Source organism: Hemiscyllium ocellatum, chromosome 12, assembly GCF_020745735.1.
Source record: "Hemiscyllium ocellatum isolate sHemOce1 chromosome 12, sHemOce1.pat.X.cur, whole genome shotgun sequence".
Lineage (NCBI taxonomy): Eukaryota > Metazoa > Chordata > Chondrichthyes > Orectolobiformes > Hemiscylliidae > Hemiscyllium > Hemiscyllium ocellatum.
This window is the reverse complement of record NC_083412.1, coordinates 6,432,541-6,451,660: the sequence shown is the minus strand read 5'-3', so window position 1 is coordinate 6,451,660 and position 19,120 is coordinate 6,432,541. Positions and strand designations below refer to the sequence as shown.

The window sequence follows — 19,120 nt, the reverse complement described above, 5'->3', positions numbered from 1 at the left end:
CCAAAAAGACCACTTTCCGCAGTGGGAATGAAACACTTCGATATGCACAGAAGCTTGAGTCAGCCACACGAACGGCGCCAAACCTCTGCAGTGCGGTTTCCCACCACTTTGAAATTGAGGAGGGACCCTAGAAGATTAAGGAGTCAGGGCGATACCCGTTTCAAATAAACTGGCGTCTTGACAGAAATCCTGAGTTTTTCATTTTATTTCTTGTTTTCCCTCCTTTCAACATTACTCCCAGTGTTTTGTGAATACAGCCTAATATCAAGTGAAAACTGTCTGGGCAGTCCATTGTTTAGGGCACAGCATTACTTATGATATCAGGTCGGTTATTTTATTTTTGAATCGAAATTTACACCAATCTGATTGTGTCGTGCACAGACAGAATCTGTTTGCTGACTTCATTCACCTGACAGACTCTGAGTATTTCTGCGGGTTGGTTGCAATTCCACTTGTGGTCAGTAGCGGTCACTAACTTGTGCAACAATGAAGTTCCCAGATCAGAGAGAATAAGAAAACAGACAATAATTGTTGCCCTTGTGTTGGACGGTGCAGGTCAGAAATAGGAGGAGTGGAGACCAGCTGCTTTTATATTTCCATTAATGAGCAAATGACTCGGTTAAAACTCTGAGAGATGATAGAAATAACCACACGGTGAGTGAAAGTTCAATCCAAGATGAAGCTGAAAAGAAATCACACATTGTTACCTGATGAAGGAGCAGCTATTGCTTCCAAATAAGCTGTTGGACTATAAGCTGGTGTTATGTGGTTTTTAACATTGTCCACTCCAGTCCAACACCGGCTCCTCCACGTCATCATCCAAGATAGTCATCATGGAATTGTTAAGGGAAGGTAGTGTCGGATGAACTTGACTGATTTGCTTTAAAGGATAAAGAAGAAGGAAGTGTTTGTGATGTAGACCAACCTGATGATAAGAAGAATACTGCATGTGTTTTGAAATAGTTGAGTTCCTCAAGGTTCAGAAACTGAACAGAAATTGCCGGAGAATCTGAGCAGTGTTGCACCTTCAGTGGGGAGAAAGCAGTGTTGCCATTTTGGGTTTGGTATGCCCCATTTGATGAAGTTTCGCAATTCTTTGATTTTTCCCCAGGCTTCAGTATTAGTCACCTGTTTGTCTGGTGTATCTATCACTGATGTGGAATTGGTGTCGGATATCAAATTTGCAGATGATAAAACATTAGTCATTGGTTTTGGGGAAGCTGTCTGCAGACTGTGGAATGCAATTCCCAGTTTGTTTAAATGGACCATTGATTTATTAGTGAGGGACTGGGGGAGGTACTTATTGTGAAAAGCATTGAGATGGATCTTTGATTTACTGTTGCGTGGACAGGGGGATTATGGATTTAAAAAGGAAATGAGGGACAATTTTTTTACACATCGAGTGCTTGGTGCGTGCAATGAACTGTCAGAGAAAGTGGTGGACGCAGGTACAGTTACAACGTTGAAAAGACGCTTGGATAAGTTCACGAATAGGAAAGGTTTAGAGAGATATGACCAAATGCTCGCAAATGGGAAATGTTCAATTGCATGCAGGTGGTTACAGTTGTGTTTGGGGAAATGGTCAGCATAAACTGGCTGGACCTAAGGATCTGTTTCCATGCTGTATGACACTCTGATTCTAAAACTTTGAAAATCAGCCTGGTTTCTCTCCCTCCCAGCTGCGACTCCACCCTCCCCCTCTTCTACAATGTAACAGAGAAAACTACAAATCGATCAAGAGAATGGAAGTGCGGATTAATACAGATTTCTCGAGAGATTTCTGCTTCGTGAACTGTTACAGGAGTTTCCTCTTCTCCAGAATTACTGCAGCATGTACTCAGTCTAAGAGTTCCTTCTTTTTGCCTTTTTGTTTGTGGAAAACCCTTCAGAAATGTTAAAAGCGGAAAGTAGTACAGATGCGGTAAATCAGAAAGAAAAAGCAAAGTTGGTGGGAAAAGTGTATGAAGAGAAAGGCGAAAGTGGGTACTGCCACTGGTGGAGATGAGAGTGGTGGTGGAAAAGCAGAGCAGGTCAGACAGCATCCGAGGAGCAGGAGAATGGATGTTTGGGGCAAAAGCGTTTGTGAGAAGTTGACAAGTTTTGATTGTGTGACAGATCCCGGGTTGCGGTGAGATTTTGTTGATATTTTAGCTGTGGATTTATCTGAGATGATGATAAATGCTGGTTTGTGTGCATGAGAAAGTGTGAATGAAAAGGTATAATGAGAAGTATGGAACGAGTAAAAGTCAGTCTTTTATTAGTGGTGAATTGCAATATTTCAGCGTAAAATTTGCAAGAAGACTGAAATTTCGAATGAAGAACTATTGGTCGAATTGCACATTAGCTGATGTGTGGAGGACATGTCCAGTTGCGATGGTGGTATAGTGGTGAGCATAGCTGCCTTCCAAGCAGTTGACCCGGGTTCGATTCCCGGCCATCGCATGCTGTGCTTTTAAACCGCTCAACACCAAAAAGACCACTTTCCGCAGTGGGAATGAAACACTTCGATATGCACAGAAGCTTGAGTCAGCCACACGAACGGCGCCAAACCTCTGCAGTGCGGTTTCCCACCACTTTGAAATTGAGGAGGGACCCTAGAAGATTAAGGAGTCAGGGCGATACCCGTTTCAAATAAACTGGCGTCTTGACAGAAATCCTGAGTTTTTCATTTTATTTCTAGATTTCCCTCCTTTCAACATTACTCCCAGTGTTTTTGTGAAATACAGCCTAATATCAAGTGAAAACTGTCTGGGCAGTCCATTGTTTATGGGCACAGCATTACTTATGATATCAGGTCGGTTATTTTATTTTTGAATCGAAATGTACACCAATCTGATTGTGTCGTGCACAGACAGAATCTGTTTGCTGACTTCATTCACCCTGACAGACTCTTGAGTATTTCTGCGGGTTGGTTGCAATTCCCACTTGTGGTCAGTAGCGGTCACTAACTTGTGCAACAATGAAGTTCCCAGATCAGAGAGAATAAGAAAACAGACAATAATTGTTGCCCTTGTGTTGGACGGTGCAGGTCAGAAATAGGAGGAGTGGAGACCAGCTGCTTTTATATTTCCATTAATGAGCAAATGACTCGGTAAAACTCTGAGAGATGATAGAAATAACCACACGGTGAGTGAAAGTTCAATCCAAGATGAAGCTGAAAAGGAATCACACATTGTTACCTGATGAAGGAGCAGCTATTGCTTCCAATAAAGCTGTTGGACTATACGCTGGTGTTATGTGGTTTTTAACATTGTCCACTCCAGTCCAACACCGGCTCCTCCACGTCATCATCCAAGATAGTCATCATGGAATTGTTAAGGGAAGGTAGTGTCGGATGAACTTGACTGATTTGCTTTAAAGGATAAAGAAGAAGGAAGTGTTTGTGATGTAGACCAACCTGATGATAAGAAGAATACTGCATGTGTTTTGAAATAGTTGAGTTCCTCAAGGTTCAGAAACTGAACAGAAATTGCCGGAGAATCTGAGCAGTGTTGCACCTTCAGTGGGGAGAAAGCAGTGTTGCCATTTTGGGTTTGGTATGCCCCATTTGATGAAGTTTCGCAATTCTTTGATTTTTCCCAGGCTTCAGTATTAGTCACCTGTTTGTCTGGTGTATCTATCACTGATGTGGAATTGGTGTCGGATATCAAATTTGCAGATGATAAAACATTAGTCATTGGTTTTGGGGAAGCTGTCTGCAGACTGTGGAATGCAATTCCCAGTTTGTTTAAATGGACCATTGATTTATTAGTGAGGGACTGGGGGAGGTACTTATTGTGAAAAGCATTGAGATGGATCTTTGATTTACTGTTGCGTGGACAGGGGGATTATGGATTTAAAAAGGAAATGAGGGACAATTTTTGTACACATCGAGTGCTTGGTGCGTGCAATGAACTGTCAGAGAAAGTGGTGGACGCAGGTACAGTTACAACGTTGAAAAGACGCTTGGATAAGTTCACGAATAGGAAAGGTTTAGAGAGATATGACCAAATGCTCGCAAATGGGAAATGTTCAATTGCATGCAGGTGGTTACAGTTGTGTTTGGGGAAATGGTCAGCATAAACTGGCTGGACCTAAGGATCTGTTTCCATGCTGTATGACACTCTGATTCTAAAACTTTGAAATCAGCCTGGTTTCTCTCCCTCCCAGCTGCGACTCCACCCTCCCCCTCTTCTACAATGTAACAGAGAAAACTACAAATCGATCAAGAGAATGGAAGTGCGGATTAATACAGATTTCTCGAGAGATTTCTGCTTCGTGAACTGTTACCAGGAGTTTCCGCTTCTCCAGAATTACTGCAGCATGTACTCAGTCTAACAGTTCCTTCTTTTTGCCTTTTTGTTTGTGGAAAACCCTTCAGAAATGTTAAAAGCGGAAAGTAGTACAGATGCGGTAAATCAGAAAGAAAAAGCAAAGTTGGTGGAAAAGTGTATGAAGAGAAAGGCGAAAGTGGGTACTGCCACTGGTGGAGATGAGAGTGGTGGTGGAAAAGCAGAGCAGGTCAGACAGCATCCGAGGAGCAGGAGAATGGATGTTTGGGGCAAAAGCGTTTGTGAGAAGTTGACAAGTTTTGATTGTGTGACAGATCCCGGGTTGCGGTGAGATTTTGTTGATATTTTAGCTGTGGATTTATCTGAGATGATGATAAATGCTGGTTTGTGTGCATGAGAAAGTGTGAATGAAAAGGTATAATGAGAAGTATGGAACGAGTAAAAGTCAGTCTTTTATTACTGGTGAATTGCAATATTTCAGCGTAAAATTTGCAAGAAGACTGAAATTTCGAATGAAGAACTATTGGTCGAATTGCACATTAGCTGATGTGTGGAGGACATGTCCCAGTTGCGATGGTGGTATAGTGGTGAGCATAGCTGCCTTCCAAGCAGTTGACCCGGGTTCGATTCCCGGCCATCGCATGCGGCGGCTTTTAAACCGCTCAACACCAAAAAGACCACTTTCCGCAGTGGGAATGAAACACTTCGATATGCACAGAAGCTTGAGTCAGCCACACGAACGGCGCCAAACCTCTGCAGTGCGGTTTCCCACCACTTTGAAATTGAGGAGGGACCCTAGAAGATTAAGGAGTCAGGGCGATACCCGTTTCAAATAAACTGGCGTCTTGACAGAAATCCTGAGTTTTTCATTTTATTTCTAGATTTCCCTCCTTTCAACATTACTCCCGGTGTTTTTGTGAAATACAGCCTAATATCAAGTGAAAACTGTCTGGGCAGTCCATTGTTTATGGGCACAGCATTACTTATGATATCAGGTCGGTTATTTTATTTTTGAATCGAAATGTACACCAATCTGATTGTGTCGTGCACAGACAGAATCTGTTTGCTGACTTCATTCACCCTGACAGACTCTTGAGTATTTCTGCGGGTTGGTTGCAATTCCCACTTGTGGTCAGTAGCGGTCACTAACTTGTGCAACAATGAAGTTCCCAGATCAGAGAGAATAAGAAAACAGACAATAATTGTTGCCCTTGTGTTGGACGGTGCAGGTCAGAAATAGGAGGAGTGGAGACCAGCTGCTTTTATATTTCCATTAATGAGCAAATGACTCGGTAAAACTCTGAGAGATGATAGAAATAACCACACGGTGAGTGAAAGTTCAATCCAAGATGAAGCTGAAAAGGAATCACACATTGTTACCTGATGAAGGAGCAGCTATTGCTTCCAAATAAAGCTGTTGGACTATACGCTGGTGTTATGTGGTTTTTAACATTGTCCACTCCAGTCCAACACCGGCTCCTCCACGTCATCATCCAAGATAGTCATCATGGAATTGTTAAGGGAAGGTAGTGTCGGATGAACTTGACTGATTTGCTTTAAAGGATAAAGAAGAAGGAAGTGTTTGTGATGTAGACCAACCTGATGATAAGAAGAATACTGCATGTGTTTTGAAATAGTTCAGTTCCTCAAGGTTCAGAAACTGAACAGAAATTGCCGGAGAATCTGAGCAGTGTTGCACCTTCAGTGGGGAGAAAGCAGTGTTGCCATTTTGGGTTTGGTATGTCCCCATTTGATGAAGTTTCGCAATTCTTTGATTTTTCCCCAGGCTTCAGTATTAGTCACCTGTTTGTCTGGTGTATCTATCACTGATGTGGAATTGGTGTCGGATATCAAATTTGCAGATGATAAAACATTAGTCATTGGTTTTGGGGAAGCTGTCTGCAGACTGTGGAATGCAATTCCCAGTTTGTTTAAATGGACCATTGATTTATTAGTGAGGGACTGGGGGAGGTACTTATTGTGAAAAGCATTGAGATGGATCTTTGATTTACTGTTGCGTGGACAGGGGGATTATGGATTTAAAAAGGAAATGAGGGACAATTTTTTTACACATCGAGTGCTTGGTGCGTGCAATGAACTGTCAGAGAAAGTGGTGGACGCAGGTACAGTTACAACGTTGAAAAGACGCTTGGATAAGTTCACGAATAGGAAAGGTTTAGAGAGATATGACCAAATGCTAGCAAATGGGAAATGTTCAATTGCATGCAGGTGGTTACAGTTGTGTTTGGGAAATGGTCAGCATAAACTGGCTGGACCTAAGGATCTGTTTCCATGCTGTATGACACTCTGATTCTAAAACTTTGAAAATCAGCCTGGTTTCTCTCCCTCCCAGCTGCGACTCCACCCTCCCCCTCTTCTACAATGTAACAGAGAAAACTACAAATCGATCAAGAGAATGGAAGTGCGGATTAATACAGATTTCTCGAGAGATTTCTGCTTCGTGAACTGTTACCAGGAGTTTCCGCTTCTCCAGAATTACTGCAGCATGTACTCAGTCTAACAGTTCCTTCTTTTTGCCTTTTTGTTTGTGGAAAACCCTTCAGAAATGTTAAAAGCGGAAAGTAGTACAGATGCGGTAAATCAGAAAGAAAAAGCAAAGTTGGTGGGAAAAGTGTATGAAGAGAAAGGCGAAAGTGGGTACTGCCACTGGTGGAGATGAGAGTGGTGGTGGAAAAGCAGAGCAGGTCAGACAGCATCCGAGGAGCAGGAGAATGGATGTTTGGGGCAAAAGCGTTTGTGAGAAGTTGACAAGTTTTGATTGTGTGACAGATCCCGGGTTGCGGTGAGATTTTGTTGATATTTTAGCTGTGGATTTATCTGAGATGATGATAAATGCTGGTTTGTGTGCATGAGAAAGTGTGAATGAAAAGGTATAATGAGAAGTATGGAACGAGTAAAAGTCAGTCTTTTATTACTGGTGAATTGCAATATTTCAGCGTAAAATTTGCAAGAAGACTGAAATTTCGAATGAAGAACTATTGGTCGAATTGCACATTAGCTGATGTGTGGAGGACATGTTCCAGTTGCGATGGTGGTATAGTGGTGAGCATAGCTGCCTTCCAAGCAGTTGACCCGGGTTCGATTCCCGGCCATCGCATGCGGCGGCTTTTAAACCGCTCAACACCAAAAAGACCACTTTCCGCAGTGGGAATGAAACACTTCGATAAGCACAGAAGCTTGAGTCAGCCACACGAACGGCGCCAAACCTCTGCAGTGCGGCTTCCCACCACTTTGAAATTGAGGAGGGACCCTAGAAGATTAAGGAGTCAGGGCGATACCCGTTTCAAATAAACTGGCTTCTTGACAGAAATCCTGAGTTTTTCATTTTATTTCTAGATTTCCCTCCTTTCAACATTACTCGCAGTGTTTTTGTGAAATACAGCCTAATATCAAGTGAAAACTGTCTGGGCAGTCCATTGTTTATGGGCACAGCATTACTTATGATATCAGGTCGGTTATTTTATTTTGAATCGAAATGTACACCAATCTGATTGTGTCGTGCACAGACAGAATCTGTTTGCTGACTTCATTCACCCTGACAGACTCTTGAGTATTTCTGCGGGTTGGTTGCAATTCCCACTTGTGGTCAGTAGCGGTCACTAACTTGTGCAACAATGAAGTTCCCAGATCAGAGAGAATAAGAAAACGGACAATAATTGTTGCCCTTGTGTTGGACGGTGCAGGTCAGAAATAGGAGGAGTGGAGACCAGCTGCTTTTATATTTCCATTAATGAGCAAATGACTCGGTAAAACTCTGAGAGATGATAGAAATAACCACACGGTGAGTGAAAGTTCAATCCAAGATGAAGCTGAAAAGAAATCACACATTGTTACCTGATGAAGGAGCAGCTATTGCTTCCAAATAAAGCTGTTGGACTATAAGCTGGTGTTATGTGGTTTTTAACATTGTCCACTCCAGTCCAACACCGGCTCCTCCACGTCATCATCCAAGATAGTCATCATGGAATTGTTAAGGGAAGGTAGTGTCGGATGAACTTGACTGATTTGCTTTAAAGGATAAAGAAGAAGGAAGTGTTTGTGATGTAGACCAACCTGATGATAAGAAGAATACTGCATGTGTTTTGAAATAGTTGAGTTCCTTAAGGTTCAGAAACTGAACAGAAATTGCCGGAGAATCTGAGCAGTGTTGCACCTTCAGTGGGGAGAAAGCAGTGTTGCCATTTTGGGTTTGGTATGTCCCCATTTGATGAAGTTTCGCAATTCTTTGATTTTTCCCCAGGCTTCAGTATTAGTCACCTGTTTGTCTGGTGTATCTATCACTGATGTGGAATTGGTGTCGGATATCAAATTTGCAGATGATAAAACATTAGTCATTGGTTTTGGGGAAGCTGTCTGCAGACTGTGGAATGCAATTCCCAGTTTGTTTAAATGGACCATTGATTTTTTAGTGAGGGACTGGGGGAGGTACTTATTGTGAAAAGCATTGAGATGGATCTTTGATTTACTGTTGCGTGGACAGGGGGATTATGGATTTAAAAAGGAAATGAGGGACAATTTTTTTACACATCGAGTGCTTGGTGCGTGCAATGAACTGTCAGAGAAAGTGGTGGACGCAGGTACAGTTACAACGTTGAAAAGACGCTTGGATAAGTTCACGAATAGGAAAGGTTTAGAGAGATATGACCAAATGCTAGCAAATGGGAAATGTTCAATTGCATGCAGGTGGTTACAGTTGTGTTTGGGGACATGGTCAGCATAAACTGACTGTACCTAAGGATCTGTTTCCATGCTGTATGACACTCTGATCGTAAAACTTTGAAAATCAGCCTGGTTTCTCTCCCTCCCAGCTGCGACTCCACCCTCCCCGTCTTCTACAATGTAACAGAGAAAACTACAAATCGATCAAGAGAATGGAAGTGCGGATTAATACAGATTTCTCGAGAGATTTCTGCTTCGTGAACTGTTACCAGGAGTTTCCTCTTCTCCAGAATTACTGCAGCATGTACTCAGTCTAAGAGTTCCTTCTTTTTGCCTTTTTGTTTGTGGAAAACCCTTCAGAAATGTTAAAAGCGGAAAGTAGTACAGATGCGGTAAATCAGAAAGAAAAAGCAAAGTTGGTGGGAAAAGTGTATGAAGAGAAAGGCGAAAGTGGGTACTGCCACTGGTGGAGATGAGAGTGGTGGTGGAAAAGCAGAGCAGGTCAGACAGCATCCGAGGAGCAGGAGAATGGATGTTTGGGGCAAAAGCGTTTGTGAGAAGTTGACAAGTTTTGATTGTGTGACAGATCCCGGGTTGCGGTGAGATTTTGTTGATATTTTAGCTGTGGATTTATCTGAGATGATGATAAATGCTGGTTTGTGTGCATGAGAAAGTGTGAATGAAAAGGTATAATGAGAAGTATGGAACGAGTAAAAGTCAGTCTTTTATTAGTGGTGAATTGCAATATTTCAGCGTAAAATTTGCAAGAAGACTGAAATTTCGAATGAAGAACTATTGGTCGAATTGCACATTAGCTGATGTGTGGAGGACATGTCCCAGTTGCGATGGTGGTATAGTGGTGAGCATAGCTGCCTTCCAAGCAGTTGACCCGGTTTCGATTCCCGGCCATCGCATGCGGCGGCTTTTAAACCGCTCAACACCAAAAAGACCACTTTCCGCAGTGGGAATGAAACACTTCGATAAGCACAGAAGCTTGAGTCAGCCACACGAACGGCGCCAAACCTCTGCAGTGCGGTTTCCCACCACTTTGAAATTGAGGAGGGACCCTAGAAGATTAAGGAGTCAGGGCGATACCCGTTTCAAATAAACTGGCGTCTTGACAGAAATCCTGAGTTTTTCATTTTATTTCTAGATTTCCCTCCTTTCAACATTACTCGCAGTGTTTTTGTGAAATACAGCCTAATATCAAGTGAAAACTGTCTGGGCAGTCCATTGTTTATGGGCACAGCATTACTTATGATATCAGGTCGGTTATTTTATTTTTGAATCGAAATGTACACCAATCTGATTGTGTCGTGCACAGACAGAATCTGTTTGCTGACTTCATTCACCCTGACAGACTCTTGAGCATTTCTGCGGGTTGGTTGCAATTCCCACTTGTGGTCAGTAGCGGTCACTAACTTGTGCAACAATGAAGTTCCCAGATCAGAGAGAATAAGAAAACAGACAATAATTGTTGCTCTTGTGTTGGACGGTGCAGGTCAGAAATAGGAGGAGTGGAGACCAGCTGCTTTTATATTTCCATTAATGAGCAAATGACTCGGTAAAACTCTGAGAGATGATAGAAATAACCACACGGTGAGTGAAAGTTCAATCCAAGATGAAGCTGAAAAGAAATCACACATTGTTACCTGATGAAGGAGCAGCTATTGCTTCCAAATAAAGCTGTTGGACTATAAGCTGGTGTTATGTGGTTTTTAACATTGTCCACTCCAGTCCAACACCGGCTCCTCCACGTCATCATCCAAGATAGTCATCATGGAATTGTTAAGGGAAGGTAGTGTCGGATGAACTTGACTGATTTGCTTTAAAGGATAAAGAAGAAGGAAGTGTTTGTGATGTAGACCAACCTGATGATAAGAAGAATACTGCATGTGTTTTGAAATAGTTGAGTTCCTCAAGGTTCAGAAACTGAACAGAAATTGCCGGAGAATCTGAGCAGTGTTGCACCTTCAGTGGGGAGAAAGCAGTGTTGCCATTTTGGGTTTGGTATGTCCCCATTTGATGAAGTTTCGCAATTCTTTGATTTTTTCCCAGGCTTCAGTATTAGTCACCTGTTTGTCTGGTGTATCTATCACTGATGTGGAATTGGTGTCGGATATCAAATTTGCAGATGATAAAACATTAGTCATTGGTTTTGGGGAAGCTGTCTGCAGACTGTGGAATGCAATTCCCAGTTTGTTTAAATGGACCATTGATTTATTAGTGAGGGACTGGGGGAGGTATTTATTGTGAAAAGCATTGAGATGGATCTTTGATTTACTGTTGCGTGGACAGGGGGATTATGGATTTAAAAAGGAAATGAGGGACAATTTTTTTACACATCGAGTGCTTGGTGCGTGCAATGAACTGTCAGAGAAAGTGGTGGACGCAGGTACAGTTACAACGTTGAAAAGACGCTTGGATAAGTTCACGAATAGGAAAGGTTTAGAGAGATATGACCAAATGCTAGCAAATGGGAAATGTTCAATTGCATGCAGGTGGTTACAGTTGTGTTTGGGGAAATGGTCAGCATAAACTGGCTGGACCTAAGGATCTGTTTCCATGCTGTATGACACTCTGATTCTAAAACTTTGAAAATCAGCCTGGTTTCTCTCCCTCCCAGCTGCGACTCCACCCTCCCCCTCTTCTACAATGTAACAGAGAAAACTACAAATCGATCAAGAGAATGGAAGTGCGGATTAATACAGATTTCTCGAGAGATTTCTGCTTCGTGAACTGTTACCAGGAGTTTCCTCTTCTCCAGAATTACTGCAGCATGTACTCAGTCTAAGAGTTCCTTCTTTTTGCCTTTTTGTTTGTGGAAAACCCTTCAGAAATGTTAAAAGCGGAAAGTAGTACAGATGCGGTAAATCAGAAAGAAAAAGCAAAGTTGGTGGGAAAAGTGTATGAAGAGAAAGGCGAAAGTGGGTACTGCCACTGGTGGAGATGAGAGTGGTGGTGGAAAAGCAGAGCAGGTCAGACAGCATCCGAGGAGCAGGAGAATGGATGTTTGGGGCAAAAGCGTTTGTGAGAAGTTGACAAGTTTTGATTGTGTGACAGATCCCGGGTTGCGGTGAGATTTTGTTGATATTTTAGCTGTGGATTTATCTGAGATGATGATAAATGCTGGTTTGTGTGCATGAGAAAGTGTGAATGAAAAGGTATAATGAGAAGTATGGAACGAGTAAAAGTCAGTCTTTTATTACTGGTGAATTGCAATATTTCAGCGTAAAATTTGCAAGAAGACTGAAATTTCGAATGAAGAACTATTGGTCGAATTGCACATTAGCTGATGTGTGGAGGACATGTCCCAGTTGCGATGGTGGTATAGTGGTGAGCATAGCTGCCTTCCAAGCAGTTGACCCGGGTTCGATTCCCGGCCATCGCATGTGGCGGCTTTTAAACCGCTCAACACCAAAAAGACCACTTTCCGCAGTGGGAATGAAACACTTCGATATGCACAGAAGCTTGAGTCAGCCACACGAACGGCGCCAAACCTCTGCAGTGCGGTTTCCCACCACTTTGAAATTGAGGAGGGACCCTAGAAGATTAAGGAGTCAGGGCGATACCCGTTTCAAATAAACTGGCGTCTTGACAGAAATCCTGAGTTTTTCATTTTATTTCTAGATTTCCCTCCTTTCAACATTACTCGCAGTGTTTTTGTGAAATACAGCCTAATATCAAGTGAAAACTGTCTGGGCAGTCCATTGTTTATGGGCACAGCATTACTTATGATATCAGGTCGGTTATTTTATTTTTGAATCGAAATGTACACCAATCTGATTGTGTCGTGCACAGACAGAATCTGTTTGCTGACTTCATTCACCCTGACAGACTCTTGAGTATTTCTGCGGGTTGGTTGCAATTCCCACTTGTGGTCAGTAGCGGTCACTAACTTGTGCAACAATGAAGTTCCCAGATCAGAGAGAATAAGAAAACAGACAATAATTGTTGCCCTTGTGTTGGACGGTGCAGGTCAGAAATAGGAGGAGTGGAGACCAGCTGCTTTTGTATTTCCATTAATGAGCAAATGACTCGGTAAAACTCTGAGAGATGATAGAAATAACCACACGGTGAGTGAAAGTTTAATCCAAGATGAAGTTGGAAAAAAACGCACATTGTTACCTGAAGAAGGAGCAACTATTGCTTCCAAATAAAGCTGTTGGACTATAAGCTGGTGTTATGTGGTTTTTAACATTGTCCACTACAGTCCAACACCAGCTCCTCCACGCCATCATCCAAGATAGTCATCATGGAATTGTTAAGGGTAGGCAGTGTCGGATGAACTTGACTGATTTGCTTTAAAGGATAAAGAATGAAGGAAGTGTTTGTGATGTAGACCAACCTGATGGTAAGAAGAATGCTGCATGTGTTTTGAAAAACTTCAGTTCCTCAAGGTTCAGAAACTGAACAGAAATTGCCGGAGAATCTGCGCAGTGTTGCACCTTCAGTGGGGAGAAAGCAGAGTTGACATTTTGAGTTTGGTACGTCCCCATTTGATGAAGTTTCGCAATTCTTTGATTTTTCCTCAGGCTTCAGTATTAGTCGCCTGTTTATCTGGTGTATCTATCACTGATGTGGAATTGGTGTCGGATATCAAATTTGCAGATGATAAAACATTAGTCATTGGTTTTGGGGAAGCTGTCTGCAGACTGTGGGGAGATTTACATCAGCTGGTGAGCTGCACAGAAAAGCTGTGAAAAAGGATTCGATCTGGAGAAGGTTGGGATTCAGTGAACGATCACTGGTTCCACATCTATCATCCTCTCTTCAGACTGGTCAACATGAACCGGCAGAGATCTTAACTGTCCCCGAAATCTTAGAACAAAGAACATTGAAAAATACAGCACAGTATAGTCTCTTCGGCCTTCGATGTTGCGCCGACCAAAGCCTACCTAACCTACACTAGCCCAATAACCTCCATATGCTTATCCAATGCCCGCTTGAATGACCATAAAGAGGGAAAGTCCACCACTGCTACTGGCAGGACATTCCATGAACTCACAACCCGCTGAGTAAAGAATCTACCCCTAACATCTGTCCTATACCTACCTCCCCTTAATTTAAAGCTGTGTCCCCTAGTAACAGCTGACTCCATTAGCGGAAAAAGGTTCTCAGTGTCAACCCTATCTAAATCCCTAATCATCTTGTACACCTCCAACAAATCTCCCCTAAACCTTCTTTTCTCCAACGAGAACAGCCCCAAGTGCCTCAGCCTTTCCTCATATGATCTTCCTACCATGCCAGGCAACATCCTGGTAAACCTCCTCTGCACTCGTTCCAATGCCTCCACATTCTTCCTATAGTTTGGCGACCAAAACTGCACATAATACTCCAGATGAGGCCGCACCAGAGTCTTATACAACTGCAATATGACCTCAGGACTCCAGAACTCAATTCCTCTACCAATAAAGCCCAGTACACAATATGCCTTCTTCACAGCACTATTTACCTGGGTGGCAACTTTCAGAGATCTGTGTACATGGACACCAAGACCCCTCTGCTCATCCACACTACCAAGTAGCCTACCATTAGCCCAGTAATCCATCTTCTTGTTACTCCTACCAAAGTGAATGACTTCACACTTAGCTACATTGAACTCCATTTGCCACCTTTCTGCCCAGCTCTGCAACTTATCTATATCCCGCTGTAACCTGGCACATCTTTCTTCGCTGTCCACAACTCCACCGACTTTCGTGTCATCCGCAAACTTGCTCACCCAGCTTTCAAGCCCCTCCTCTAGATCATTTATAAAGATGACAAACAGCAATGGTCCCAAAACAGATCCTTGTGGTACACCGCTAGTAACTGCACTCCAAGGTGAACTTATTCCATCAACTACTACCCTCTGTCTCCTTCCAGCCAGCCAATTCCTAATCCAAACCTCTAATGCACCCTCAATGCCATACCTCCGTAGTTTTTGCATTAGTCTCCCATGGGGTATCTTATCGAACGCCTTGCTAAAATCCATATACACCACATCTACTGCTTTACCCTCGTCCACCTCCTTAGCCACCTTCTCAAAGAACTCAATAAGGTTTGTGAGGCACGACCTGCCCTTCACAAAACCATGCTGACTATCCTTGATCACATTATTCCTATCCAGATGTTCATAAATCCTATCCCTTACAATTCTCTCTAAGACTTTGACCACAACAGAGGTAAGACTCACTGGCCTATAGTTACTCGGGCTATCCCTACTCCCCTTCTTGTACAAGGGAACCACATTCGCTATCCTCCAGTCTTCTGGCACTATTCCCGTAGATAATGACGACATAAAAATCAAGGCCAATGGTTCTGCTATCTCCTCCCTAGCTTCCCAGAGGATCCTAGGATAAATGCCATCAGGCCCAGGGGACTTATCTATTTTCATCCTTTCCGGTGTTCCCCAGACCTCTTCCCTACATCCCTCAAGGCCATCCATTCTAATCACTTGTGACTCAATATTCACATCAGCAATAGTGTCCTGTTCCTAAGTGAATACTGACGAAAAGTATTGATTTAGTGTCTCTCCAATCTCCTCCGCCTCCACGCACAACTTCCCACTACGATCCTTGACTGGACCGATACCTACCCTAGTCATCCTTTTATTCCTGACATACCTATAGAAAGCCTTTGGGTTTTCCCTAATCCTACCAACTAAGGAGTTTTCATGTCCCCTTCTCGCTGCTCTTAGCTCTCTCTTTAGATCCTTCCTGGCTACCTTATAACTCTCAATCACCCCAACTGAACCTTCACGCCTCATCTTTACATAGGCCGCCCTCTTCCCTTTTGCAAGGGATTCCAATTCCTTATTAAACCACGGCTCCCTCACAGTTCCAACCTCCCTCTTGTTTATATGAAAGTAAATGTAAGTTTCAACAATTCTGTTACTGTACTCAATTTCAGCCAATACATGTCCTCACACTCAGGCCATTCACTTGCTCCAATTTAGAGGCAAAACAAAAAGAAAGAGAAAAGGTGGTTGGAACTGAATACTCAAATTCATCTCAAAATGGCAGAGGTGGAGATGAAAGTAGGAGTAGCGATGAGGACAGTGATGGACAGCAATCCCATTGTAGTCAAAGGCCTGGTAGGGAACTGTTCAAATAGGTCCAAGCATTGCCAAAGTTTGACCAACAGAATGTAGAAGCCTTTTTCATTTCATTTAAGACAGTGGCTAAACAAAAATTATAGCCAGTGATTATGAGAGTATCTTTCTTTGATTCAAAGTTAGTGAGATATTTGCATCACTGTCAGAGGAGGTATCTGGGAGTATGAGGAGATGAAATGTGCTATCTTAAGCGCATATGAGCTCGTACCAGAAGCCAAGGGACAATGTAGTGGTTCTGTTCGCCGAGCTGGAAGTTTTTGTTGCAAACGTTTCGTCCCCTGGCTAGGAGACATCATCAGTGCTCTGGAGCCTCCTGCGAAGTGCTTCTTTGATGTTTCTTCCGGCATTTATAGTGGTCTGTCCTTGCCACTTCCGGGTGTCAGTTTCAGCTGTCTGCTGTAGTGATTGGTATATTGGGTTCAGGTCGATGTGTCTGTTGATGGAGTTTGTGGATGAATGCCATGCCTCTAGGAATTCCCTGGCTGTTCTCTGTCTGGCTTGCCCTATGATAGTAGTGTTTTCCCAGTCGAATTCATGTTGCTTGTTGTCTGAATGTGTGGCTGCTAGGGATAGCTGGTCGTGTCGTTTCATGGCTAGTTGGTGTTCATGTATGCGGATTGTTAGCTGTCTTCCTGTTTGTCCTATATAGTGTTTTGTGCAGTCCTTGCATGGTATTTTATAAACTACATTAGTTTTGCTTATGTTGGGTATTGGCTCCTTTGTTCTAGTAAGTTGTTGTCTGAGCGTGGCTGTTGGTTTGTGTGCCATTATGAGTCCTAGGGGTCGCAGTAGTCTGGCTGTCAGTTCTGAAACGCTCCTGATGTATGGTAGTGTGGCTAGTCCTTTTGGTTGTGGCATGTCCTCGTTCCGTGGTCTATCGCTTAGGCATCTGTTGATAAAGTTGCGCGGGTATCCGTTTTTGGCGAATACCTTGTATAGGTGTTCCTCTTCCTCTTTTCGCAGTTCTGGTGTACTGCAGTGTGTTGTAGCTCTTTTGAACAGTGTCCTGATGCAGCTTCGTTTGTGTGTGTTGGGGTGGTTACTTTCATAGTTTAGGACTTGGTCTGTGTGTGTTGTTTTCCTGTGTACCCTTGTGGTGAATTCTCCGTTCGGTGTTCTCTGTACTATCACGTCTAGGAATGGGAGTTGGCTATCCTTTTCTACTTCTCTCGTGAATCAGATTCCTGTGAATGTGGCGTTGATGATCTGGTGTGTTTTTTCTATTTCCGTGTTTTTGATGATTACGAAAGTGTCATCGACATATCTGACCCAGAGTTTGGGTTGAATTTGTGGTAGGGCTGTTTGTTCTAACCTTTGCATAACTGCCTCTGCTATGAGTCCCGAGATTGGTGATCCCATGGGTGTTCCGTTGATTTGTTCGTATATCTGATTGTTGAATGTAAAGTGTGTAGTGAGGCATAAGTCCAGTAGTTTAAGTATGCCGTCTTTGTTGATAGGTTCCGCCTCCTGGTTTCTGTTATGTATGTCCAGTAGGTTGGCTATTGTTTCTCTGGCTAGGGTTTTGTCAATCGAAGTGAACAGTGCTGTCACGTCGAATGAGATCATGGTTTCTTCTTTGTCTGTGTGTGTATTCCTGATGGCGTCCAAGAATTCCTGTGTTGATTGTATGGAGTGTTTGGATCCGCTGACCAGGTGTTTCAGTTTCTGTTGTAGTTCTTTGGCCAGTTTGTATGCTGGTGTCCCTGGTAGTGATACTATGGGTCTGAGTGGGATGTCTGGTTTGTGTACTTTGGGTAGTCCATAGAATCTGGGGGTGTTGTTGCTTTCCGGTTTCATTCTTCGTAGGTCCGCTTTGGTTATCTGTCCGTTTTTTTTGTAGATTCCTTAGAGTGTTATTTATTCTATTGGTGAGTTGTGGCGTGGGGTCCGAATCCTTCATTTGGTAGGTGTTGGTGTCTGCTAGTCGGTGTTGTGCTTTTTTGATGTAGTCTGATTTATCTAGGATGACAGTCATTCTGCCTTTATCTGCTGGTAGTATGATTATGTTCTTATCATTTCTTAGTGCTTTCAGTGCTTCCCTCTCCTTGGTGTTGAGGTTATGTGTTTGTCTTTTTCTTATCATCATAGGTACGACCGTTTGTCTCACTGTTTGTTGTGTCTCTTCAGTCAGTCCATTGTTCCTGAGTGTGCATTCTAGTGCTGCTAGGAAGTCTGCTGTCTTGGCGTCCCTGTGGTTGTAGTTGAGTCCCTTGGTCAGTATAGTTCTTTCCATGTCTGTGAGCTGTTTGTGGGAGAAGTTTTTAACCCAGGTGTGTGTTGTAGTGTCCTCTTTTTTGTGTGTTAGTTTGGCCAGTTTTTCTTTTAATGCCGTTTTTTTGCGATGTGTTGTCCTGTTCTGTCCTATAGTGACAGCATGTTCTATGGCCCGGGTCCATTCATGATTAGCGGTCTTTGAAATTAACGACTTTTGGCGCGCAATTTCTTGTTTGTATTTGTGCAGTCGGTTGTGAGCGTCTGTGATCATTACCTGGATCATCCTGAGTCCGTTCTGCTTGGCTGTTTCCCTGCACAAATACAAACAAGAAATTGCGCGCCAAAAGTCCATGCAAGGACTGCACAAAACACTATATAGGACAAACAGGAAGACAGCTAACAATCCGCATACATGAACACCAACTAGCCATGAAACGACACGACCAGCTATCCCTAGCAGCCACACACTCAGACAACAAGCAACATGAATTCGACTGGGAAAACACTACTATCATAGGGCAAGCCAGACAGAGAACAGCCAGGGAATTCCTAGAGGCATGGCATTCATCCACAAACTCCATCAACAGACACATCGACCTGGACCCAATATACCAATCACTACAGCGGACAGCTGAAACTGACACCCGGAAGCGGCAAGGACAGACCACTATAAATGCCGGAAGAAACATCAAAGAAGCGCTTCGCAGGAGGCTCCAGAGCACTGATGATGTCTCCTAGCCAGGGGACGAAACGTTTGCAACATAAACTTCCAGATCGGCAAACAGAACCACTGCAACAAGCACCCGAGCTACAAATCTTCGGACAAACTTTGCCAAGGGACAATGTTTCAGTGCTAAGG

General features: G+C 43.1%; 5 non-coding genes across 5 annotated transcripts; all 5 read left to right on the top strand.

The window, feature by feature from the left end:
• The first annotated feature begins 2,370 nt into the window (after positions 1-2,370).
• On the top strand, positions 2,371-2,442 carry trnag-ucc (transfer RNA glycine (anticodon UCC)). The gene has a single exon. It is a non-coding gene; the product is annotated as a tRNA-Gly (tRNA).
• A 2,399-nt stretch (positions 2,443-4,841) lies between these two features.
• Positions 4,842-4,913, top strand: trnag-ucc (transfer RNA glycine (anticodon UCC)). Its single transcript has one exon. It is a non-coding gene; the product is annotated as a tRNA-Gly (tRNA).
• A 2,404-nt stretch (positions 4,914-7,317) lies between these two features.
• trnag-ucc (transfer RNA glycine (anticodon UCC)) lies at positions 7,318-7,389 on the top strand. The gene has a single exon. It is a non-coding gene; the product is annotated as a tRNA-Gly (tRNA).
• A 2,404-nt stretch (positions 7,390-9,793) lies between these two features.
• On the top strand, positions 9,794-9,865 carry trnag-ucc (transfer RNA glycine (anticodon UCC)). The gene has a single exon. It is a non-coding gene; the product is annotated as a tRNA-Gly (tRNA).
• Positions 9,866-12,270: 2,405 nt separating this feature from the next.
• Positions 12,271-12,342, top strand: trnag-ucc (transfer RNA glycine (anticodon UCC)). Its single transcript has one exon. It is a non-coding gene; the product is annotated as a tRNA-Gly (tRNA).
• Positions 12,343-19,120: the final 6,778 nt, after the last annotated feature.